General features: G+C 46.7%; 1 pseudogene; it reads left to right on the forward strand.

Annotated features, from left to right (window-relative positions):
- Positions 1 to 27,623, forward strand: LOC140742089 (eukaryotic translation initiation factor 3 subunit D-like; annotated as a pseudogene).

The raw sequence follows: 27,623 nt of genomic DNA on the forward strand, positions 1-27,623 counted from the left end.
GTAATTCACAAGTTTGCCATGACTCAGGGAAATGTACATACTTGCCAGGGACAGCATACTAACCACACTGATGCTCTGCACCAGATCTGTGTACTCCTGCGATATTGTACAGTGAGTCGGTTCCAAGCTTCTATTTGATAAAACGTGACCACTTTGACTCCGACCTACTGATGGTCAGTGAGACTGTGAACGAGCCCCCTCAAGATGAACGGAATTCTTACAGCTCTCCCCGTAATCTTCCCAGGGAGGCCACCTATATCAGACACATCTTCTCCCAGCAATGCTTGAAGATGGGCACTGAGAAGTACAAGTTCTCAAATCCAAACCCTTTTGTGGAGGATGAGCTGGTTCCGGTGGGATACAGGTAAAGGTGGAAACTAGGAGCTGACCTTGACCTGATGGTGTCGTGACAGGTGCCAGTGGTGAAGTATCAATCATCAGTATTAAGACCCAAATGAGTGCAACTTACAATACTGCAATGGTGTGGATTGGCTTCAGAAACTGGACTCACAGAGGGAACCTGGCTTTGCCACTGAGCTGAAGAACAACAGCTACGAGCTGGCTCAATGGACCTGCTGTGATTTGTGGCCTGGATCAGAATATCTCAAACTAGGCTACGTGTCCTGATTCCTGTTATGTCACCCTGGTCAGGCAGCAGTTCAAGCCCAATGAGTTGGATCAGAAAACATACAGTACGAGCAGAATTAAGCCATTCGGCCCATCACGTCTGCTGTGCCATTCCATCATGGCTCTCAACCCCTTTCTCCTGCCTTCTCTCCCTAACCTTTGGCACCCTCACTAATTAATAACCTATCAAATTCTGCTTTAAATATACCCAGTAACTTGACCTCCATTGTCAAATGTGCCAATGAATTCCACAGATGCACCACCCTTTGACTAAAGAAATTTCATATCTATATGCCCTCTGATCCTACACTCACTCACTGTTGGAAAATTCCCGTCGATGTCTAACCTGTCTTGGCCTTTCAATATTTGATTCTTCTGAACCCCATCGAGCACAGGCCCTGAGCCGTCTAACACTCATACGTGAACCCTTCTATTTCCTGGATAATTTTTGTAAACCTCATCTGGACCATCTCTAATGCCAGCACATCTTTTCTTGGGTATGTGCCCAAAACAGCTCACAGTACTCCAAATGCAGTCCAACCAATGCCTTATAAAGCCTCAGCATTACATCCTCGCTTTTAGTCAACTCAAAATGATGTTAACATTGTATTTACCTTCCTTTCTACCAATTCAACCTACAAAGCATCCTGCACAAGGACTCCCAAGACCCTTTGTAGCTCTGATTTCTGGATTTGCTCCTCAATTAGAAAATAGACTTCACCTTTATTCCTTCTCCAAAGTGCACGACTATACATTTTCCTACACTATTTTCCAACTGTCTCTTCTTTGCCTATCCTCCTTTTCTGTCCAAATCCTTCCGCAGACTTCTTGCTCCCTGAGCATGCCTGTCTTTGTGTTGTCTGCAAATGTGGCCATGAAGCCATCCACTCCAGCAGGTTAACCTGAGCGTGGAGAGTACCTGGTCCATCCTTCAACGTCTCATCAACATCTGCATGAAGCTGGACAAGGGCAAGCACCTCTCCTGAGAGATCCCAACAAGCAAGTTGTCCATGTTGTCTGCAGCTCCGAGGAGGAAGAAGATGGTGAGGATAGTGAACAGTGAGGAGCATGGCCACACCTCAACTCTACAGACTTTTGAGAGTCTCGGCTGGGTGACTCACGCCCCACTGGAACCACTGCATGGCGACCCCCATCTGCTCTGGGAGTGGAGGCCTGGCTGTGTGCGTATGAGTGGGTTTGTTTTGCTCTTGTTTTACCTTGCTGCTGTTGCTGTTACTTGCGTTGATCTGCTCAGCATTGTGGGCATGCTATATGTTGGCACTGGGATGTGTGACAACACTAGCAGGCTGCCCCTACCACATCCAGGAGTTGTGTTAGTCGTTAACACAAACGATGTGTTTCACTGACAAGAGAAAATCTGCAGATGCCAGAAATCCGAGCCACACACAAAGAATGCTGGAGAAACTCAGCAGGCCAGGCAGCATCTATGGAAAAGGGTACAGTCAACGTTACGGGCCGAGACCCTTTGGCAGGACTCTGCTTTTCACTGTATGTTTTGATGTACACGTGATAAATAGATGAATCTGAGATTGGAGGTGTAGTGGACAGTCAGGAAGGCTATCAAAGCTTGCAGCGTGACCTGGACCAACTGGAAAAACGGGCTGAAAATTGGCAAATGTAATTTAATGCAGACGTGTGAGATGTTACACTTTGGGAGGACAAGCTAGGCTTACATAGTGAACAATAGGGCACTGAGGAGCATGGACATGGAAGCATCTAGGAAAACAGATCCATAATTCCTTGAAAGTGGCATCACAGATAAATAGGCTCATTAAGAGGGCTTTTGCCACATTGGCCTTCATACATCAAAGTACTGAGTACAGGAGTTGGGATGTTATGGTAAGATTGTATAAGACATTGGTGAGGCCTACCTTGGAGTACTGTGTGCAGTTCTGGTCACCTACCAATAGGAAAGATATCAATAAAATTGAAAGAATGCAGAGCAAATTTACAAGGATGTTGCCCAGACTTGAGGAAGTGAGTTATAGGGAGGTTGAATAGGATAGAGCTTTATTCCCTGGAGTGTAGGAGAATGAGGGGAGATTTGATAGAGGAACACAAAATTATGAGGGATATTGGTAAATGTCAGCAAGCTTTTTCCACTGAGTTTGGGTGAGACTAGAACTATGGGTGAAAGGTGAAAGATGAAATGTTTAAGGATGGTGAGAGCATGGAATGAAATGCCCGTAGAAGTGGTGGATGTGAGTGTGGTTTCAAAAGTTAAGAGAAGTTTGGATAGGTACATGGATGGGAGGGGTATGGAAGGCTATGGTCTGGGTGTTGGTCAATGGGACTAGGCAGTTTGATGGTATTGGAGTATAAAAGTTGTATTGTTTGCTGTGTAACCAAAACTATGTAGTCAGCTTTGAGCTTGCTATTTGCTATGCATGTATCCAATTTAGTAGGAGAATGAAATCTTAAGAATGTAGAAGATAATGGGGTGTTAATGAGAGGCTAGCTAAGGATGTAGATTATAATGGTGTGTTAATGAGAGGTAGCTAAGAGATGTAGATTAGAACATGATTAAGTCAATGGGTAGAAACAATAGCGGCGGATGTGCTTGTGATACACAACTATAGACCGATTGGATATGCTAATGCAACTAAACCAGGAGATTGCTATAAAAAATGCTATGTACAAGGATCGGTGGGCAATCAGCGACTCGCTCAATGACTGTCTCAGCTTTGATTTGCAAATTAAAGTTTAATACTTCTTGAAGAATCTTCTGCGTCTCCTGGTCATTTGTGGGGCACGAGAAACCACGACAAAATTGGCGACCGTGACAGGACCGGAAAGAGACCTGCGGAAAGGAAACGGCAGATTGGGGATGCTTCCCAGTCCTCTAGGGACCCCCACAAGGCTAACAGAATTAAGGGTGCACCCAAACAAAAGGTAAGCACTTTTTGCAACAATTTGGACTAAGAATTCTGTTGGTTTTGGGGAGGTCTTGGAGTCTCAGGAGTGTGGAACCACTGCCGAAGGGTCTCTCCGGTCCAAAGAACCTGGCAGAATTGGGGGTTAACAGGAGGCTCAGAGGATTGATCAAGAACACTGCAGTGAGGGTAAGTACAAATAAGCTAATAAGAAGTGAAGTGAAGAAAAATTCCACGTGGTGTTGGTAAGTCCCTGTGGATACCGCTTCGTATGAAATGAAGGTCTGAACGGGCAGGGAAAGGAAAAATAGAGAAAATCCTCGTGGATACCGCCTTAAGAGATAAGGGTCTGAATAGACGAGGTGCAAAGAGAAAGTTCTGTGGATACCGCTCTGAGTAGAGGTCTGTACAGGCAGAACAGAATAGGAAACAAGGACAGTCCAATATATAGTTTAAAGTGCTGGTAGATAGACAATAGACTAGGCATAGAATTAGAGTAAATAATATTATCCTGTAAACGAACTGTGAATCTCTGAAATACCTTAAAAAGAGAGAATAACATGACAGGTAGAGGAACGGCAGTAGAGATTCTGAGCAAAAAAAATCCCAGTAAATAAATATGAGATCACAAAAACTTCAGAAAAATGGGAAAAGAGAACCAAAAACCTGGTCACAAAAATGGCCAAGAGAAGGAACATTTGATGTAAGCTTGTGCAAAGAAATGGAGGCACTAATTAAAAATTACAAACCAAAAGATAAATCTAAGAAAAGAGGGCAAAAAAGAAAACGAGAAATGGAAGTGCTAAAACTCCTTCAGAACGGAGGGAGAAAGGCTGAGGAGGACAGGTAGAATATTGATTACAAGCAAGGAAGACACTAAGGTGCTGGAGAAACAGCCTGTTAGAGAGAGAGGAGGGTACAGTGAGAAGCTGGCTTCAGCTCCATACCCGGATGTGGAAAAAACAGAAAAGCCCCCTCCCTATAATGAGGAAGGAACCCCTAAGCAGTGCCCCCTGCTGACGGGAACAGTAAACATGCAGGGAGAAGTACAAGTTTGGGATAATGAGAAGGAAAAAAGACAATATGAGAAGGAAAAAGCGGCGATATGGAAAGAGATACAGGCAGAAAGGATAAAGGTGGAACAGGCAAAGAGAGAAATGAAAGAAGAGATTGAACGAATGAAATACTTGAGAGAGGAAAAGGAGTATGAGGAGTATCGGTTATACCATAGAAATAAACAGACTAGAAAAGAAAGTGGCTCATCAGGGCAGGAAGAGATGAGGCATTCAAGAGGAAGTGGAAAAAAGATAGGAGATGAGAGTCTTGGAGAAACACAAAAGAGAAGGGAATCAAGCACGAGTAAGGATCATGAGGAGTCCCTGCCACAGGTGTACAGACACGGACAGGAAGAAAGAGAAGGTGACTCATTGGAGGAGCAAGAGTTAAGTGGAGAGAGAGAGGATGTGAGAATTTGTGGGGAAGAGGTAGGAGGCAGAAGCCTAGAAGAGCAGAAGGAGGCGGTAGGGGAGCGACTTGCGGAAGTAGAGAGAGAGCTAGATAAGTTACTGAGAGGGCATTGCCAGAGGAGATGCGAAAAATACTCCAGGGGCCAACCAAGTATTGAATCAAGACAGAAAGGAAGGACTCCACAGGGAGACCGAGGGAAGAAGAGGATCCCGGAGAAATTTGTGTGGGAGGCAGTAAAGACATACCCTGAGACAGATGGGGAGTCAGGCAAGGAGGAGAGCCAGGGCAGGTGGGAAGAAGGAGGAAGAATGATGCCGTTGTTAGTTAAAGGATCAGGACAAGTGCAGTACATCCCTTGGGGATCCCAGGACCTAGAAGGGCTGAAAAACACTCTGCCCAATCTACATGAAGGAGCAGGGAAATGGAATAGAGCCTTTGAAGAAGAAACGGCGGGACGATTATTGACTATGGGAGATTTGAAGGCACTATTGATAAGGTTGATGGGAACCTCCAAATTTAACAAACTAATGGAAATGGCTGGCATAGTAAACTCGAATGACCCGAGAACTGATGGAGACGGGTTTGACAGAGTGAGGCAGAGGGTATGGCAGGTCCTCAGGAAGTTTTATCCACCCCAAGTGGACCCCAAAGCCTTAAAGCGGGATCCACTGGGAGACACTGAAAACCCAGCAGCCTACGTAGAAAACCAGTTGAAAAGGTGGAGACTGGAGACTGAGCAAGAGGTGGAAAATAGCTTATTTATCACCACACTGTTCCGACATAGCATTTTGGATGCAATGCCTCCGCAAGTAAAATCCAAACTGGAGGAAGTAGTTGGGCTGACGTCAATGACCCCACAAGAATTTAGAGACCACGTAGTCCATGCGGTTGAGAAATACCGGAAAGACAAACGAAGGTTGGCTGAGCAGCAGGAAGAGGTGCAAAGAAAGTTAATACAAATGCAGCTCGAAGAACTCAAAAAGGAAAAAGAGAAAAGCAAAAAGATGCTGCCAGCAACCACCGGTCCGAGTACAGCCATCGAACTGGATGAAGCACCGCTATATGGAGGAACCGATCATACTGTAAGACAAGGGCCGGAAAACCCCATGCCAATAATCAACGTCTTTGGAGGAGCATTCCCACAAATGCCCTATCAGGAACAGACTACCGTAGATTTTGCACTACAGAGCGCACCTGATTAAAAGCCGCTGGCTCTAATTTTAGAAAGAAAATCAATTTTGTACTTGTACAAGCCGCACCGGATTTTAGGCCGCGCCGGATTTTAGGCCGCAGGTGTCCCACGTTGTAATATGAGATATTTACACAGAAAGATATTACACGTGAGGATTTTTTAACTTTTAATTAAATCCATATGGTAACATAAACAAATACATATTGCAAATGCTTTTTTCGAACCGTGCCTGTAACGCGGCTACTTTTAAATATACGTTGCGTATACTTTTTTACTGAACAACATTCCAATATCTCCTAACGACTGGTAAAAAATATATATACTGCAGCCTACCAGGAAAAGTTATTGATCGCCTTTAACTTAAAAGCAGCGTTCGCTCAGATCTAATGCCGCTCGCCCCCCGCCTTCCCGTTTATCGCAAACCGGTATTTCCCACAAGACGCGGCGAAACCGGGTGTGACGTCATAGCATCCCGCGATGTAGTACAGAAAACAAATATAGTTAAAACACTTCTAACTTTAATTAGAAATTACTAACAAATTAATTACTAAGTGAAAATATTATAAACTAAATAACTGCCATAAAGGCAGCACAATGCTTTTCTTCGAGTGTTTTCCATGTTGATGAGGGTGAGTACAAATGACTGATTTACAATAATTTAATTGTGAAAGTGCGCTTGATTTATCATACAATTTCATTGGACCTCTGTGAACTACTCATCAATTTTATTGGTCTACTGTTACGAGGCAAAATGTTTTTGGCGGCATGAAAAAAAATCATGCATTAGCCGCACCGTATTAAAGGCCGCAGTGTTCAAAGCTGTTCAAAATGTGGGAAAAAAGTAGCGGCTTATAATCCGACATCTACGGTAAATTCAAACAGCCCAGACAGGACTGGAAGTCCCAAGGAGGGGGACAGAGGAGCTATGGGCAGAGGGGACCAGTGAGGAAACGGGGGGAAAGAGAGGTAGAGAGATTGTGCTGGGGATGTAATCAGCCAGGTCACATGAGAAGAGATTGTCCGTTTACACCATGGCCTGTCACACACCAGCAGGAACCGATAAGAAGGGAACTAAAGTTTAGCCAAGGACCAGCCCCCACAGGCCCAAGCGGACCTGTGAACCCCTATGCGAGGTATTAGGGGTGCCCCGAGAACTTGAGTGGGAAGGGACATTACCCAATGATAAAAAGGGAGGCAGATGAGGAACCCATTGTTCAGGTTATGTTAGAAGGGCAACTGACACCAATGCTGATAGATACTGGAGCCACGTACACTTGTGTACAGCCACAGTATGCCCTTCACCTTCCCATGTCAGGAAAGTTTATTAAGACGGTAGGGTTCTCGGGGAAAACACAGTTGACACAGTGCATGGCTCCAGTGCGGTTGAGAATGGGAAATAAAGGAATTGTTTTGCCGGTGCTAGTATTTAAAGGAACTCCGATTAATTTGTTAGGCAGAGATGCCTTATTGAAACTGGAATTAAAATTAGAATGCACCAGAAATGGGCTGAGTGTGGAAAGAGCAGGGGCTCAATTGATAGTGCGAGAAGACAAGAAGGCTAATGTCTTTTGGATAGGAGACATCGCAGATCAGATTCAGGAAACCTGGGAAAAATGGAAAAAGGGCGTGCAAGCTATATTACCCAGGGCTGTAATGCCCAAATCTGAGCTACATTGTACAGTGATTTTTGACGAGACTCAGAACAGGGAGTTAGAGGAGAAATGGCACCTGGAGGCATGTACCCAACACCACCTGGAAGGGGAGGCTGTGATAATTGGAAAGCAAGGGGCAGCTTTACAAGTTAAGTGGAACACCTTTTTAGAAAAATGGTACAGGATATCGGAGGCTGTGCCCCACGTGACGTTGTTGGTAAATAAGGGATATCAGTCTAAAGACTTAGGACCCCTAGTTAAGAGTGCTGAAACCGTAACAGTGTGGAGGGAAATCACGCCAGAGGTGTGGATATCAGAAGACAACAATTGCATTAAAATAATGGTAAGTGTAGACATGGTAGGGACAGTGAGAGAGGTCGAAATAACTCCCTAACCACACATGCCATTGCTGGGAAAGGAAAGAGGCCAGCAGAAAGATAGAAGGTTAGATGAGTTGCCATCTATTCTGTGGTCACAGCATGACACGGACGTAGGGAAAATAAAAACAGCTAGTCCGGTGGAAATAAGGCTGAAAAAAGGAGCAATTCCACCCAGGAGACCACAATACCCACTAAGACCAGAAGCAGAAGAGGGAATAGCATCGACAGTGCAGGGGTTGCTTGAAATACGAGTGCTTAAAAGAACAAACAGTCCATGCAATACCCCATTGCTGCCGGTCTTAAAAGCAGATAAATCTAAGTGGAGATTGGTGCATGATTTGTGAGCGGTAAATGATGTGGTAGAGGACTGGCCAGTGGTAGTCCCCAACCCACACACGCTTTTGACTAATGTTCCACCAGAAGCAAGTTACTTTTCAGTGATTGATTTGTGTTCAGCTTTCTACAGCATTCCTCTGGCCGACCAGTGTCAGTATCTGTTTGCATTTACTTACAGAGGTGCTCAGTATACCTATACCAGAATGCCGCAAGGGTTTAAACATTCACCACATGTTTTTAATCAGGTGTTGAAGGCAGACCTAGAGGGCATACCATTGGAAAGTACATTGTTACAGTATGTGGATGACCTGTTGATTTGCTCCCACAGCGAGGAACAGTGTGAGCAGGACACTATAACTCTGTTAGAGAAGCTAGCGCATGGAGGACATAAAGTATCCAAAAAGAAACTGCAATTTTGCACGCAGCAAGTGGAGTACTTAGGCAGGGTAATATCCAAGGGAGTGAAGGCGATAGCACCAGATCAGATTGAGGCAATAACTAAGGCCCCAAAACCCCAGACTGTAGGGCAGATTATGACGTTTTTGGGAATGGCAGGGTACAGCTCAGATTGGATAGGAGAATATGCTGAGATTGTGGCACCTTTGAGAAAGATAATGAAAGAAGCAGGACATACAAATTTGAAGAACGGCTTACAGTGGAATGAAGAGGTGGAGATAGCTTTCAATACTATTAAGCAGGAATTGCAGTCAGCACCAGTATTAGCTTTGCCTGACTACGAGAAGGTTTTTCATTTGTATGTATCCAACCGACAGGAGGGTTATGTCACAGCGGTTCTAACACAAGAGACAGGCACAGGAAAAGCAAAGCAGCCGATAGCATACTACAGTACAAGACTAGATGAGGTGGCTCAGGGGTATCCACCCTGTTATCAGGGATTGGCGGCGCTGTACTATGCATATGAAAAGGCATCATCTGTAACCCTGGGCTATCCTGTGACTCTGTACACACACCACAAAGTAGCAGAATTGCTGGAAAGAGGGAAATTTGTGCTGATGCCAGCCAGGATAGCAGCGTATCAGATGCTATTGACATTTCCAGACATAACTATACAGAGATGCACTACCAGTAATATAGCTGATTTTGTCCCTTTGGGCTATGAAGGAGAACCCCATGATTGTGTAGGGAAGACCATGGCATTTGCCAAATTGAGAGTAGATTTACGGTCAGAACCACTAGAGGATGCAGATAAAAAGGTTCTGTTCGTAGATGGCTCTTGTTAGAGGGATTACGATGGAAATCATGCAGGGTTCTCAGTAGTGCAGCAGGATCAGTCGAGCTATAAGATTATTAGGATGGAGTCCTGTCCCCAACCGTGTTCCGCCCAACTAGCAGAAATCAAAGCCCTGACAGCTGTGTGTGAAATGATGGAAGGTGAGGAAGTAGACATCTATACTGATTCGGCATATGCTCATGGAATATGCCATTTGTTCGGGGCAGTGTGGAAACAGGGAGGTTTTTAAAAAAGCAGTGGAGATCCCAGACAACATTGTCAGCAAATTCTAGACTTAATAAAAGCCACGATGAAACCTAAAGCATTGGTTATAGTAAAATGCCAGGCACATAAAAAGGGAAATGATGTAATAACAAAGGGAAATCAAGCTGCGGACGAGGCAGCCAGAAAAGCGTCCGGATGTAGATCAGCTGTCATTGCCCCCCAGGTAAGCCTAACTCCAGAACCTGTGGTAGAGGACCTAATTGAAATACAAGGTTAGGCAACTTTGGCAGAAGGGACAATGTGGAGACGAAGAGGGGCCAAGCAGAACCCGGAAGGCTTGTGGAGCATGGAAGACGGTTTGTTGGTAGCGCCCACCCCTCTACTGACGATTCTGATTTCAGAAGTGCATGGGATTGACCATTGTGCGAGGGGGGAAGTGATAAAGAAAATAAAGAAGGATGGATTTTGGTCACCTTATTTACAGCTTTCAGTGGACTTTGTCTTGTCACAGTGCGAGGGGGTATGCGCACAGAATGTAGGGTTCGGACATCAGTTCTTTGATTGGTTGGAAAGTAGACTCGGAGGATGGGGAGCATGGCTGACTAAAATAGCAATAACTGTCAGTATTGTATTGTTGAGCTGTGCGCTTGTGCTGTGCTGTTTTCTTCCTTGTCTCAAGTCTCTTGTAGTGTGTGCTGCAACAAATTTCCGATGCTTGTGGCAATTACTGAAGCAAGCTTAGTGGAGAAAAAAACACCGAAAATGTATCGTTACAGCCTACAACACCTGCAGGATGAACAAGAGCAAAACGACAGTGTGGGAGTAGATTGTAAGGGCTTCTGAGTTTTTTTTCCCTGTCTCAGATACAGAGGGACAGGTTTTTGGCTCAGTGGCCCAGGGTAACAGGGAGAGAATAGTTTGAGGTCTTGGCGCAGAAAATTATAGTTTAACCCGAGATTTGGGAATAAGTGCTTGAGTTTATTAGGGCTTTTGTGCGCGGACTCTTAGTCTTTCTCTGTGTGAGACCCTATGGGTCTCAAAGGGGGGATATATTGGAGTATAAAAGTTGCTCCAAAATTGTTTGCTGTGTAACCAAAACTATGTAGTCAGCTTTGAGCTTGCTATTTGCTATGCATGTATCCAATTTAGTAGGAGAATGAAATTGTAGAAGACAATGGTGTGTTAATGAGAGGTTGTAGCGGTGTGCTACATGCAGCGCTAAAATAACGACACGGAGTCGGTAAACTGCAATCAAAGAATGTTTTATTCGAGCTTCACAGCCTTGCTTTAAAGCCTCCCTCATCCCGCCCTCCCCGGGCGCGGATGCTCTAAGAGACACATACTCACAAACCCCCGCAGGCTTTTCTCCCTTTGTTGCGGACCTGGCCTTTGTGCCTGCACGCTGGCTATTTGTGAGCCGGTTCGAGTGCGCTAGGAAGTGGGTCGCTACATAACCCCCCCCCCCCCCAGAACCGGCGATACACCCCCCAATGTCCACAGTCTGGGCCGGACCCTGTTTGGGAGGTCGGCCTCTGCGCCGCGATGCCGGAAACTCGACCAGTTGCGCCAAGTCCACATGGGCCGGTTTGAGTCGGTCCACCGTGAAAACCTCCTCTCTCCCCCCAACGTCCAGCACGAACGTGGACCCATTGTTCCTGAGCACCGTGAACGGCCCCTCGTAGGGCTGTTGTAGCGGTGGCCGATGCCCGCCCCTTCGTACAAACACAAACTTACAGTTCTGCAGGTCTTTGGGTACGCAGGTCGGGTTCTGCCCATGCTGCAATGTGGGTATGGGGGCCAGGTTGCCGAGCCTCTCGCGTAGTCTGCCCAGGACTGCTGCGGGTTCTTCCTCTCGCCCCGTAGGGGCTGGTATGAACTCCCCGGGGACGACCAGGGGTGCGCCGTACACCAACTCGGCCGACGAAGCGTGCAGATCGTCTTTGGGTGCCGTGTGGATGCCAAGTAGGACCCAGGGAAGCTCGTCCACCCAGTTAGCTCCTCTCAGGCGGGCCATGAGAGCCGACTTTAGGTGACAGTGGAAACGCTCCACCAGTCCATTCGACTGTGGGTGGTAGGCAGTGGTGTGGTGTAGCTGTGTCCCCAAAAGGCTGGCCATAGCTGACCACAGGCTGGAGGTGAACTGGGCGCCTCTGTCGGAGGTAATGTGGGCCGGTACACCAAAGCGGGACACCCAGGTGGCGATCAGTGCCCGGGCGCAAGATTCGGAGGTGGTGTCGGTGAGTGGGACCGCCTCTGGCCATCTTGTGAACCTGTCCACGATAGTGAGGAGGTGCCGCGCCCCGCGCGACACTGGCAGGGGGCCCACGATATCCACATGAATGTGGTCGAAACGCCGGTGGGTGGGGTGGAACTGCTGCGGCAGAGCTTTGGTGTGCAGCTGCACCTTGGCCGTCTGGCAGTACATGCACGTTTTGGCCCATTCACGGACCTGCTTGCGGAGTCCGTGCCAAACAAACCTGCTGGAGACCATCCGGACGGTTGTCCTGATGAAGGGGTGCGCCAAGTTATGAATGGAGTCGAAAACACGTCGCCGCCAAGGTGCCGGGACGACGGGACGGGGCTGGCCGGTGGCGACGTCACAGAGTAGGGTCCTCTCACCTGGGCCTACGGGGAGGTCCTGGAGCTGCAAACCGGAGACTGCGGTCCTGTACCTCGGGATCTCCTCATCTGCCAGCGCCTCAAAGTCTACCCCGGGGAAAGGGCGTGAATGTTAGGGTGAGAGAGCACATCCGCCACGACATTGTCCTTACCCAAGACGTGCCGGACGTCCGTCGTGTATTCAGAGATGTAGGACAGATGGCGCTGCTGGCGGGACGACCAGGGATGGGACACCTTCGTGAACGTAAAGGTAAGCGGTTTGTGGTCTGTGAACGCGGTGAAGGGCCTACCTTCTAAAAAGTACTTGAAATGCCGGATTGCCAGGTATAGCGCCAACTGTTCCCGGTCGAAAGCACTGTATTTGAGCTCGGGTGGCCGCAGGTGTTTGCTGAAAAACGCCAGGGGTTGCCAGCGGCCCGCGATGAGCTGCTCCAGTACCCCACCGACTGCCGTATTAGATGCGTCCACTGTGAGGGCGGTAGGGACGTCCATTCTGGGGTGCACTAGCATCGTGGCGTTTGCCAAGGCTTCCTTCGTTTGAATGAAAGCGATGGCGGACTCCTCGTCCCAGGCAATGTCCTTGCCCGGACCGGACAGCAGGGCAAACAGGGGGCGCATGATCCGGGCAGCTGAAGGGAGGAAGCGGTGGTAGAATTTGACCATGCCTACGAATTCCTGAAGGCCTTTGATCGTGGTGGGTCGGGGGAAATGGCGGACCGCATCTACCTTAGCGGGCAGAGGGGTTGCCCCGTCTTTAGTAATCCTGTGGCCCAGGAAGTCAATGGTGTCGAGCCCGAACTGGCATTTGGCAGGGTTGATTGTTAGACCGTAGTCACTCAGCGGGGCATAGAGTTGACGGAGGTGGGACAGATGCTCCTGACGACTGCTGCTGGCTATGAGGATGTTGTCCAAATAGATGAATGCGAAGTCCAGGTCGCGTCCCACCGCGTCCATTAACCGCTGGAACGTCTGTGCGGCATTCTTCAGGCCGAACGGCATGTGGAGGAACTCGAAAAGGCCGAACGGGGTGATGAGAGCCATTTTGGGGACGTCGTCCGGATGCGTCGGGATTTGATGGTATCCCCGGACGAGGTCTACCTTGGAGAAGATCCGTGCGCCGTGCAGGTTTGCTGCAAAGTCCTGAATGTGTGGCACAGGGTAGCGGTCTGGTGTTGTAGCCTCGTTCAGCCTGCGGTAGTCGCCGCACGGTCTCCAGCCCCCTGTCGCTTTGGCACCATGTGCAGGGGGGAGGCCCAGGGGCTGTCGGACCGCCGGATGATCCCCAATTCCTCCATCCTCTTGAACTCCTCCTTCGCCAGTCGGAGCTTGTCCAGGGGAAGCCGCCGAGCACGGGCATGGATGGGTGGGCCCTGGGTCGGGATGTGGTGCTGTACGCTGTGTCGGGGCATGGCTGCCACGAACTGCAGTGCCAGAACCGATGGGAAATCCGCCAGGACTCTGGTGAAATCGTTGTCGGACAGCGTGATGGAGCCGAGGTGAGGGGCTGGCAACTGGGCTGCACCCAGGGAGAACGTCTGAAAGGTCTCGGCGTGAACCAGTCTCTTCCTGGGCAGGTCGACCAGTAGGCTGTGAGCTCGCAAAAAATCCGCACCCAGAAGCGGTTGGGCTACGGCGGCCAGTGTGAAGTCCCACGTGAACTGGCTGGAGCCGAACTGTAGCTGCCGTTCGTGGCCCTCGGGGGGGATATCGATAAACAGTGGGCCGGTGAGCCTTGGGAGCTGCAACCATCACCATAAGGATCTGCAGTCTGAGTGCAAGGGCACTTACAGAACCCCATCCACCTTGAAAAGGTAAAAAAGAGACGTTAAAAGGAAGAAATTAAGCTCTTTCCACAGATGCACTTGAAGAAGCCGCTCTCTAGTGCCATCGTAGCTCCGCCCACTTTTCTCCCCATTAAATAAAAATTAATAATTTCCAGGAGGACTGTAAGCCCACTATGGATTTGTCTAGCTTTAACAGACTAATTTACTGAACCGGACAAAAATTGGGTATCAAATCAGAAACAGAATTTTGTATACGTATCTAGATTGGAGGGGTATGGTCCAGGTTCAGATCAATGGGACTCGGTAATATGACGGTTTGCCACAGACCAGATAGACTGAAGGACCTGTTTCTGTGCTGTTGTGTACTATGACTACGACGAATCTGAACCTGAATCCTTCTGTTTACCTAACCCAGTAGATAACTTCACTTTTATTTTTTGGTGATGCTCTCTTCCCAAATTTCTGTGTAGAATGACAACCATGCACTCAAAAGTAGCAAGACTTTGTTGGGAGTTTCAGCAGATTCGATATAATAATAATAATAATAATAATAACAACAATAAATTGGGTATCAAATCAGAAACAACAAAATGAATTATACCTTGACACGCTTTCTATATACGGACAATTTGAAATTATATGCTCATTCATCAGTAAAGCTAGAACAATTAAAATAACAGAATTATTTTCAAAATATATAAACACGAACTTTGGGTGCAATAGGCTAATAAAATACAAAACCTGGATGAACATGGAACACGAGGAAATCTGCAGATGCTGGAAATTCAAGCAACACACACAAAATGCTGGTGGAACGCAGCAGGCCAGGCAGCATCTATAGGAAGAAGTACAGTCGATGATTCGGGCAGAGACCCTTCATCCACCAGCATTTTGTGTGTGTTGCTTGAATATGGAACATACAAACATTTGGGACATCAACAAGCAAAGAAAATAGATCATAAGTGCAATAAAGGGAAAACTTTGGACAGAATTTACTTCGAGGCTTAAGAACAGAGCTGAACAGTAAAAATATAACAAAGGCAATAAACACTTTCACTATACCTATATTAATGTATTCTTTTGGCATAATGCCTTCGTTCGAAACCAATCTGGAAAACTTACAAAAAAAAATAACAACTGAAATGACAAATTTTAGAAAATACTCTGTACACTTGAACACATTTAAAGTAACTCTACCTAGCACAGAAGGAGGGAATAACAGACATAAAAGATTTACACAACATTCAGATAAAACTTCTGAAGATATATTTTCATCAACAAAAACAGGATTCAGCTCTCCACACGTGCACACCACTAAAATTTAAATGACAGCACTACCTAGAAAAATGAAGAAATCATCACTACAGTAGAGAAAGTTAACCAATGAAAGAATATGACCCTCCACGGAAAACATCCCCACGATTTGAATAGACTAGATGTCAAAAAGGAAGCAGCAAACCCGAAATATGCTGAATTAAATGAGGAAATTGAAAGACTATGGAACATGAACAGGTTATACATAGTCCAAATAGTAATATCTGCAACTGGTATCATCCCAAAGGCACTACAGAGTAGCAGTAAACAATTAGGCCAACACAGCAGTGTTTATGTAAATCTCAAGAAAGCTACAATGCTAAACACAGCTAGAATAGCCCAAAAGTTCCTAGCAATTGAGAAATGAGTTTGCTTGGCTCTGCCTGTGCTTCATGTTTAACCAGCTTGAGCTGGGAAAAACACACAAATTGCACTTTTTGAAACTTGTATATTTTCATAATATATGATGTTAGTCACCTATTGGTGGAAAGGCAGTATAGCAGTTACATATTGGGTTACCACCTTTTCATATTTCATTGGCTATGTGTCAGCACATTACACAAGTGCTGTGACACCTTTTAATTAGTCCCTCCTTATCGCAGGAATTTGTGTTTTCTGAGTATAAAAGTGGCAGTCTATGTAAAGGCACCATTTTTGTTTCTTACCTCCTCACTCGTTTTCAAATGCACTGTACTTGCTCCTTTGTTTAAACTTTAAAATAAACAATCATGAAGCAACAAATTTTCACTCAGTATTGGACTCCTAAAGGAACCCAGGGAATAAAAAATAACTAGTTCCCTCAATTTTTGGTATCCAAACATGAGATGGTTACATGGAAAGACAGAGTTTGAAGAATTCAAAGAGGAAGTTTTACTGTGCACCTAACTGGTGGAGGTAAGAAGTTTCACCATTCCTGAATTGTCAGAGAAATCATCTGATTTTGCTTCAGTACACCATCTAGAGGGAGTTTAAGAGTGAGAAGAAAACTATATTTTACTGTTTTGTTGGTGGAGGATCTGTGCTAAATATTCTGGGTTGCAACTCTCTTCTCGGCTCATAAGCTATTGAAAATACTTTGGGTCGAGTATAATTTTTGGGTTAATAAGCTTTAATTTTAGGTGCAGCTGGTCTGTAACCTCTAATAAAAATATTCAGGCTGTAAGCTCTATTTAACTTATAACCCCATAATTATATTGTCTAACGACTGTGATTGATGTTGGTGAAGTGTCCTCAAAGTTAAAACAATAACCAAAATTGAGAAAATATAGAGTAAGATCCTTAATGCTGTTGAAAAATAAAGTCTGTAAGCCAGTAGACTTGTCAAAGCTGAAAAAAAGTAGACATGCCAAGCTACAAGAATTTAACCGTGAATGTGCTGAATTAGGAAATAAAAGTGAACTAAATCACGGTAAACTGAGGACCGGGAATAATTTACCTAATTAAAAGGGAGAAATGTGTAACATGGTGAAGGAACTGTATGATAGAAACAGTAAAAGGACTAGCAAATGAATCTCTTTGTTAACTGAGCAAGTTGTCCTTGAAGAATGAGTCCATAATCGGTTTAGAGAGCAATCTGACACAAATTTGCACTGTGCATTAACAGCTTTTGGTGGGAGGTTCTGCCAGCCCAGTGCCCAGTGTTAACAATTCTGTCCCCTTTGTTGGAAAGCAGCCAATACTGAATAATCCCTAGAAACAACGACACCTTGGGAACGCCAAGGAACTCCAAAACGAATACAAAACTGACTGAACAGAGACTTAAGTAATGATGACAGTGAGGAGGTAATTGGTCTGACAGCCATGCCACGATTTGTCCCAATAAAAATTAAGGGAATGAAAACAGAGATTATGAAAGGAGACAGGAGGTCCACCAGAACTGGGAAAAATTAACAAATTGAACCATTTGTTCAAAGAAATACCACATCCTAGAAAAGGAAGCTTAAAGATTTGGGCTGAACTTCAATGAATTAAGAATATTTACAAATTACATCCACATAACGGTATCCAAATTTTAACTACCATGCTGTTTTCCCAACAAATAAGACAGATAACACATTGAGTTGAAGATGGTATAGGAGAGAATAATCAGGTGGTTGGGATGCAGTTAAGAAATGGTTAAAATGACAATCCCCAAAACAGATTGATTGGAGGAAAGTGGATGACTGCAGACAAAGGCTTCCAGGATGTTTCTGAATATGAAGACCATAACAAGGCAGTTTGGAACAGCTACTCAGGAGTTCAAGGAATAATTGAAGAATACACATATGGCCCCCTCAGGTCGACCTTCATGGATTGTTTGAAACTAGATGTTGTCAAAGTGGTGAAGCTAACAAAAGCACATTGGAGTGAATCTGCCCTTTCCTACAGTGATCTGGTGCAAACTGCCAAACGAGTGGAGCGAGATATCAACGTCCGCTTAAGATCAGTACAGATGGACCAACTATCTACACCTGTTCACCAACAGAATAAGTGGAACTGGCATTCGCAGCAATATGTTAATTTACTAGTTGGAAATGAACATGATGCAATTATTTCAATTATCAGGCCTTCACTGGACACCAAGTGAATTTTGACAAAGCACAACTGAAATAAGAGGAAGAGCTTTACTTGGGACAGAAAATTTCCAGAGGGAAACGAGAAGTCACTGAAGAATGTACAAAGGCCATTATATCAGCAAAATAACCTACTGTGGCGACCCACTTTCTGCGCAGGCGAACCGGCTCACAAATAGCCAGCGTGTGGGGGGAGACTTTGGTAATGCACCTCTGCCGTCATTTCCGCCCGGAGAAGACGGGCGCTAGGGATTAAAAGCCAGTGCTGCGAAGTTTGAATAAACTAGTCTCGAAACGACTTACCGACTGCGTGCCGTTATTTCAGCGCTGTGTGTAGCACATCGCTACATTGGTGACCCCGACGGTCCAAACGGGATTTGGACCAAAGATGACCGACTCTTCATCTGTTCACACAGTTTCGCTGAAACTGCTGACTTTCTGGATGCTGCGACCATGCGTGTGGTTTAGTCAAGCAGAAGCCCAGTTCCAGATTCAGCAGATATCTTCTGATTCCACGCGTTACTATCACGTGGTGAGCGCCCTTGACCAGGAGACGGCCACCCAGGTTGCGGATTTCATACAGTCGCCCCCGGAAGAAGGCAAATATGAAGCATTCAAAGCGCTGCTCATTGGGACCTTTGGCCTCTCACAGCGTGAGCGGGGTGCCCGCCTGCTTCACCTGGGCGGTTTGGGAGACAGACTGCCGTCAGCATTGATGAATGAGATGCTGGCCCTGGCTGATGGACACAAGCCCTGCCTCATGTTCGAGCAAGCGTTCCTAGAGCAACTGTCCGAGGACACACATCTGCTGCTGGCTGACGCAGATTTCAGCGACCCCGGGAAGGTGGCAGCCCGGGCAGACGTGCTGTGGAAAGCCAAGAGGGAGAGCGTGGCATCCGTCGGTCAGATTACCAGGCCACGCGCCCAACAGCGGACCAGACCAGGCCCAGCAGAGGCACAACACAGAGGCAGGAGTGAGGAGGCCAGTGAACAGTGGTGTTTCTACCACCAGCGGTGGGGCACAAAAGCCCGCCGTTGTCGCCCACCCTGCAAGGGCCAGGGCCAGCTGCCGCTAATGACTATGGCAGCTGGCCACCAGGACAGCCTCTTGTACGGCAAGGACATTACGTGGGACGAGGAGGCCGCGGCCGCTTTCGTTACAGCCAAGGAAGCCTTGGCAGGTGCCGCGATGCTGGTGCACCCCAGAACGGACGTTCCGACCGCACTCACGGTGGACGCATCTGACACAGCAGCCGATGGGGTGCTGGAGCAGCTCATCGAGAGGCGCTGGCAACCCCTGGCATTCTTCAGCAAGCACCTACGACCACCCGAACTCAAGTACAGTGCTTTCGACCAGGAGCTGTTGGCACTGTATCTGGCAATCTGGCATTTCAGGTACTTCTTAGAAGGCAGGCCATTCACCGTGTTCCTGGACCACAAACCGTTGACCTTCGCGTTCACGAAGGTGTATGATCCCTGGTTGACTTGCCAGCAGCGACATCTGTCCTACATCTCCGAGTACACGATGGACATCTAGCATGTCTCGGGAAAGGACAACGTCGTGGTGGACGCACTCTCCAGACCAGCTGTCCAGGCCCTGTCCCTGGGGGTGGACTATGCAGCACTGGCGGAGGCGCAGCAGGCAGACGACAAGATGCCCAGCTACAGGACCACAGTCTTGGGTTTGCAGCTACAGGACTTTCTCGTAGGCCCAGGTGAGAGGACCCTCCTGTGCGATGTGGCTACTGGCCAACCTCGCCCCATCATCCTGGCAGCCTGGGGGCGGCAAGTTTTCGACTCCATACATGGTTTGGCACACCCATCTATCAGGACAACTGTCCGGCTGGTCTCCAGCAAGTTCGCATGGCACGGACTTCGCAAGCAGGTCAGTGAATGGACCAGAACGTGCGCGCAGTGCCAAACAGCCAAGGTACAGCGGCACACTAAAGCCCCACCGCAGCAGTTCGAACCCACCCACCAGAGGTTTGACCACATTCATGTGGATATCGTGGGCCCCCTACCAGTGTTCCAAGGAGCGCGGTGCCTCCTAACTATGGTAGACCAGTTCATGAGGTGGTCAGAGGCGGTCCCGCTCACTGACATATCTGCCGATTCCTGCACCTGAGCACTGATCGCAACCTGGGTAGCACGCTTCGGTGTATCGGCCCACATTACCTTCGACAGAGGTGCCCAGTTCACCTCCAGCCTCTGGTCGGCTGTGGCCAGCCTGTTGGGAACGCAGCTGCACCACACAACTGCCTACCACCCACTGCTGAACGGACTAGTGGAACGTTTCCACCGTCACTTGAAGTCGGCACTCATGGCCTACCTGAGGGAACCTAACTGGGTGGACGAGCTTCCCTGGGTCCTGCTTGGAATTCACACAGCACCCAAACAGGATCTGCACACCTCGTCGGCCGAGTTGGTGTACGGCGCACCCTTGGCCGTCCCGGGAGAATTCATACCAGCCCCTACGGGGCAAAAGGAAGAACCCGCAGCAGTCCTGGACAGACTATGCGAGAGGCTCGGCAACCTGGCCCCCATACCCACTTCACAGCACGGACGGACCCTGACCCAAGTACCCAAAGACCTGCAGAACTGTAAGTTTGTATTGGTACGAAGGGGCGGACACTGGGCACCGCTACAGCGGCCGTACGAGGGGCCGTTCAAGGTGATCAACAACTATGGGTCCACGTACGTTCTGGACATTGGGGGGAAAGAGGAGGTTTTCACGGTGGACCGACTCAGACGAGCCCATGTGGACTTAGCGCAGCCAGTCGACGTTCAGGCACCGCGGCGCAGAGGCAGACCTCCCAAACAGAGGCTGATCCAGACTGTGGACATTGGGGGGGTGTATCGCCGGTTCTGGGGGGGGGGGGTGGTTATGTGGCAACCCACTTTCTGCGCAGGCGAACCGGCTCACAAATAGCCAGCGTACGGGGGCAGACTTTGGTAATGCACCTCTGACATCATTGCCACCCAGAGACGGTGGGCGCTAGGGATTAAATGCCAGCGCCGCGAAGTTTGAATAAACTAGTCTCGAAACGACTTACCAACTGCGTGTTGTTATTTCAGTGCTGTGTGTAGCATATCACTACACTACAACGATTCAGCAACTTCAGTCATTTCTGGATTTGTGCAACTATTTCTTCAGTTTTTTGAACAGGGCACGACTGTGCAAGCAAGTGGAGGTCGGCCAGTGAGAACAGTGGGAAGAGTTTAAAAAGAAGACAGATTTACAGAGCGAGCGTCAGAGGAGCGGGAGACAGAGTAGGAAGGTTTTGGCTCAACAGGGCTTCGGTGATAAAGGGTCGAGACCAGGTAGGTTATCTGTTTAGAATATAGACAAGGAATGTGTGTGAGTCCGGTTTTCTGTGCTCGGTGTCAGATGTGGGAGGTCCTGGAGACTCCCGGTCTCCCAGACAACCACATCTGCACCAGGTGTGTTGAGTCTGGCCCTGTAGCTCAGAAGGATAGGGAAAGGAAGAGCAAGGCAGCAGTGATAGGGAACTCTATAGTTAGAGGGTCAGACAGGCGATTCTGTGGACACAGAAAAGAAACGTGGATGGTAGTTTGCCTGCCAGGTGCCAGGGTCCGGGATGTTTCTGATCGCATCCATGATATCTTGAAGTGGGAGGGAGAACAGCCAGAGGTCATGGTACATATTGGTACCAACGACATAGGTAGGGAAAGGGAAGAGGTCCTGAAAGAAGATGACAGGGAGTTAGGAAAGGAGTTGAGAAGCAGGACCTCAAAGGTAGTAATCTTGGGATTACTGCCTGTGCCACGTGACAGTGAGTATAGGAATAGAATGAGGTGGAGGATAAATGCCTGGCTGAGGGATTGGAGCAGGGGGCAGGGATTCAGATTTCTGGACTTTGGGACCTCTTCTAGGGCAGATGTGACCTGTACAAAAAGGATGGGTTGCACTTGAATCCCAGGGGGACCAATATCCTGGCAGGAAGGTTTGCTAAGGCTATTGGGGAAAGTTTAAACTAGAATTGCTGGGGGGTGGGAACCAAACTGAAGTGACAGAGGAAAGGAAGATTGGCTCACAAACAGAGAAAGCTTGGAGACAGTGTGAAAGGGAGGATAGGCAGGTGACAGAGAAGGGACGTGCTCAGACCAGTGGTTTGAGATGTGTCTACTTTAATGCAAGGAGTATTATGAATAAAACGGATGAGCTTAGAGCGTGGATCAGCACTTGGAGCTATGATGTTGTGGCCATTACAGAGATTTGGATGGCTCAGGGGCAGGAATGGCTACTTCAAGTGCCAGGCTTTAGATGTTTCAGTAAGGATAGGGAGAGAGGCAAAAGAGGTGGGGGCGTGGCACCGTTGATCAGAGATAGTGTCACGGCTGCAGAAAAGGAGGAGGTCATGGAGGGATTGTCTACAGAGTCTCTGTGGGTGGAAGTTAGGAATAGGAAGGGGTCAATAACTCTACTGGGTGTTTTTATAGACCACCCAATAGTAACAGGGACATTAAGGAGCAGATAGGGAGACAGATTCTGGAAAGGTGTAATAATAACAGTGTTGTTGTGGTGAACGATTTAAATTTCCGAAATATTGATTGGCATCTCCCCAGAGTGAAGGGTTTAGATGGGGTGGAGTTGTTAAGTATGTTCAGGAAGGTTTCTTGACATAATATGTAGAAAAGCCTACAAGAGGAGAGGCTGTACTTGATCTGGTATTGGGAAATGAACCTGGTCATTTCAGTGGGAGAGCATTTTGGAGATAGTGATTACAATTCTATCTCCTTACCATAGCATTGGAGATAGGAACAGCCAAGTTAGGGAAACGTTTAATTGGAGTAAGGATAACTATGAGGCTATCAGGCAGGAACTTGGAAGCATAAATTGGAAACAGATATTCTCAGGGAAATGTACCGAAGAAATGTGGCAAATGCTCAGGGGATATTTGCGTGGGGTTCTGAGTAGGTACGTTCCAATGAGACATGGAAAGGATGGTAGGGTACAAGATCCGTGGTGTACAAAGGCTGTTGTAAATCTAGTCAAGAAAAAAAGATCGTATGAAAGGTTCAAAAGACTAGGTAATGATAGGAATTTGGAAGATTATAGGGCTAGCAAGAAGGAGCTTAAGAATGAAATTAGGAGTGCCAGAAGGGGCCATGAGAAGGCCTTGGCAGACAGGAAAACCCCAAGACACTCTACAAGTATGTGAAGAGCAAGGGGATAAGATGTGAGAAAATGGGACCAATCAAGTGTGACAAGTTGATAAATGTGTATGGAACTGGAGGAGATAGCAGAGGTACTTAATGAATACTTTGCTTCAGTATTCACTATGGAAAAGGATCTTGGGGATTATAGGGATAACTTACAGCGGACTGAAAAGCTTGGGCATGTAGATATTAAGGAAGAGGATGTACTGGAGCTTTTGGAAAGCAACAAGTTGGATAAGTCGCCGGGACCGGATGGGATGTACCCCAGGCTACTGTGGGAAGCAATGAGGGAGATTGCTGAGCTCTGGCAATGATCTTTGCATCTTCAATGAGGACAGGAGAGGTTTTGGAGGATTGGAGGGTTGTGGATGTTGTTCTCTTATTTAAGAAAGGGAGTAGAGATAGCCCAGGAAATTATAGGCCAGTGAGTCTTACTTCAGTAGTTGGTAAGCTGATGGAGAAGATTCTGAGAGGCAGGACTTATGAGCATTTGGAGAGGCATAATATGATTAGAAACAGTCAGTATTGTCAAAGGCAGGTCGTACCTTATGAACCTGATTGACTAAACACAGTGATGAAGGTAGAGCAGTAGATGTAGTGTATATGGATTTCAGCAAGGCATTTGATAAAGTACCCCACGCAAGGCTTATTGAGAAAGTAAGGAGGCATGGGATCCAAGGGGACATTGCTTTGTGGATCCAGAACTGGCTTGCCCACAGAAGACAAAGAGTGGTTGTAGATGGGTCATATTCTGCATGGAGGCCGGTGACCAGTGGTGTGCCTCAGGGATCTGTTCTGGGACCCTTACTCTTCATGATTTTTATAAATGACCTGGATGAGGAAGTGAAGGAATGGGTTAGTAAATTTGCTGATGACACAAAGGTTGGGGGTGTTGTGGATAGTGTGGAGGGCTGTCAGATGTTACAGCGGGACATTGATAGGATGCAAAACTGGGCCGAGAAGTGGCAGATGGAGTTCAACCCAGATAAGTGTGAGGTGGTTCATTTGGTAGGTCAACTGTGATGGCAGAACATAATATTAATGGCAAGACTCTTGGCAGTGTAGAGAATCAGAGGGATCTTGGGGTCTGAGTCCATAGGACATTCAAAGCTGCTGCACAGGTTCACTCTGTGGTTAAGAAGGTTTACGATGCATTGGTCTTCATCAATCATGGGACTGAATTTAGGAGTTGAGAGGTAATGTTGCAGCTATGTAGGACCCTGATCAGACCCCACCTGGATTACTGTGCTCAGTTCTGGTCGCCTTACTACAGGAAGGATGTGGAAACCATAGAAAGGATGCAGAGGAGATTAACAAGGATGTTGCCTAAATTGGGGAGCATGCCTTATGAGAATAGGTTGAGTGAACTTGGCCTTTTCTCCTTGGAGAGACGGGGAATGAGAGATGACCTGATAGAGGTGTTCAAGATAATGAGAGGCATTGATCGTGTGGATAGTCAGAGGCTTTTCCCCAGGGCTGAAATGGCTAGCATGAGAGGGCATAGTTTTAAGGTGCTTGGAAGTAGGTACAGAATAGACGTTAGGGGTAAGTTTTTTGCGCAGAGTAGTGAGTGTGTGGAATGGGCTACCAGCGACGGTGGTGTAGGCGGAAACGATAGGGTCTTTTAAGAGACTCCTGAATGGGTACATGGAGCTTAGAAAAATAGAGAGCTATGGTTAAATCCTAAGTATTTCTAAGGTAAGGACATGTTCGGCATAGCTTTGTGGGCCGAAGGGCCTGTGATGTGCTGTAGGTTTTCTACGTTTCTAACTACAACAGAGCGTCTACACTTCTCTAGTCTGCTGAAAGGCAGCAAGCACTCTGATGACCCAGTGACTCTTAATGAAGAACAGATGAAAGCTTTCCAAATTTTAAAATACTATTTCTTAAGTACTGCGCATGCATTAGGAATAGACCATAAGACAGAGCAAAATTAGGCCATTCAGCCCATCGAGTCTGCTCTGCCATTCCATCATCGCTGATCCCAGGTCCCACTCAACCACATACACCTGCCTTCTCTCCATGTCCTTTGATGCCCTGACTGATCAGGAAATGATCAACTTCCACCTTAAATATACCCACACTTGGCCTCCACTGCAGTCTGTGGCGGAGCATTCCAGATTCACCACTCTGGCTAAAAAAAAAATTCCTCCTTACCTCTGTTCTAAAAGGTGTCCCTTCAATTTTGAGGCTGTGCCCTCTAGTTGTGGATAGCCCCACCACAGGAAACATCCTCTCCACATCCACCTTATCAAGTCCTTTCAACATTAAGTAGTTTTCAATGAGATGCCCCTGCATTTTTCTAAATTCCACTGAGTACTGTACAGACCCAAAGCTGCGAAATGTTTCTCATATGTTAATGTAACCCAGGTTCATTAAACCCAAAGATGTAATGTTAGGAAGTTCCACCCAGGGGGGGATGAAAATAAGGTCTACCAATTAAAAAGAATTTGAAAAAAACGCTATGTGAGAAGAGACGTGGCTGACGCAGTGCGGACAAAGAGAGAAACACAGCGACAATTAGACATGAACTGTTAAGAGCAGTCGGGAATTACTTCTGTAAAATCATACCAAGGAATTTGGTCAAGTTTTGGTACAAGTTTGTGAATTGACTTGTTGCGGATGATCAACTATTTCATCCAATGAACCAAGAGCCACCCAAGCTGAAGAACCACCGCGGGAATGAAATGTGTAATGACGCAGTGGATTTAATACGGTTGGATGTATCAGTTTATTTTCATTCAAAGGATCCAAATTTGATTTTCGGCAAGAACTAATTATTTTTGCAAAGAGTTTGGTAAGTTACTGAATGAGATTTACTTTGTTTAAAAGTTGTGATGTTAGAGAATTGTCATGAAAGTTAAACTGTACATACATAATTTTTAAATTTGAATCTAAATTTGTAGATATACTGCCTGGAACTGAAACTGAAGTTAACTATAATACTTGAGAATAGGAATTACATTTGGTTTTCTAACTAACTAGGGAAAAGTAAAAAGGAAAGTTTAGTCTGTAAACTTTTAAACAACACGAGATCTAATTAAAGAGATTAGAGTAGTAAAGGAATCTCACTGATTCTAATTAAAAAGAAATTTGTTTTAGTTTGGTGTCTAAGATTTGGAACCTAAACAGAATGCTGGAATTTTGAATTGTTCTTGCTCATGTAAGTATTTTAGTACATTTGTTTTTTTCTTGTAAACAAAACTCATCTCCAGAAGTGAGGGTTTCTATTCACTGCCTCCTTCCCACACCTAGAATCTTCTGATTTCCTACTAGCACCTAGTGTAATTTGATTTTCTCAAAGAGTGCAGTGACTACCATAAGACGGTACTACACAGGTGTTACATTAACCCCTTCATTCCCAGAATCATCCTTGTGAACCTCCTCTGGACTCTCTCCAATGACAACAGATCCTTCCCAGATACGGGGCCAAAACTGTTGACAATACTCCAAGTGCAGCCTGACCAGTGTCTAATGAAGCCTCAGCATTATCTCCTTGCTTTTATATTCTATTCCCCTGAAATAAATGCCAGTTTTACTTGCCTTCTTTACCACAGACTTGCCTTTTTCCTGTATGCCAACAAGAAGTGTGGCTACATGACAGCAGTTTTAACTCAAGAACATGGAGATCAACGGCAGCCTTTCGGTTATCACTCTGCCAAATTGGACAATGTAGCCTTAGGTAGCCCTCCTGATGAATGGTTTCGGCCCGAAACGTAGTCACTAGCTTCTCCCATAGATGCTGTCTGGCCTGCTGAGTTCTGCCAGCATTTTGTGTTTTTAATGTAGCCTTAGGATGGGTTTCATGTTTACAAGCAGTGAAGGCAACCTACCTGGCAGTCATAGCTGTTTCTAACATCGTACTGGGTCAGACGTACGCATTCATTGCATACTTCACTGACTGTGAGCAGAGCCTCTCAAGTGACACCTGCTTGGTGGTCAAGAGGTCCACTGTTCTTGAGGCATCTAATATCATCATCCAACGAGCAAGTCCTGCAAATCCAGTTGCACTGTTGCCAGTGGACATGGAAGACCATGACGATGATGACAGTGCAAGAATAATAACATGCCAAGAAGATGCAGATTACCATAAAGAAGAACCTTCATTGAACTCAAATCCAATTCTGTACACGATAGCAGCAAGCTTTCACTCATTTTTGGACACCTGA

The sequence above is a fragment of the Hemitrygon akajei genome, chromosome 19, assembly GCF_048418815.1.
Source record: "Hemitrygon akajei chromosome 19, sHemAka1.3, whole genome shotgun sequence".
Lineage (NCBI taxonomy): Eukaryota > Metazoa > Chordata > Chondrichthyes > Myliobatiformes > Dasyatidae > Hemitrygon > Hemitrygon akajei.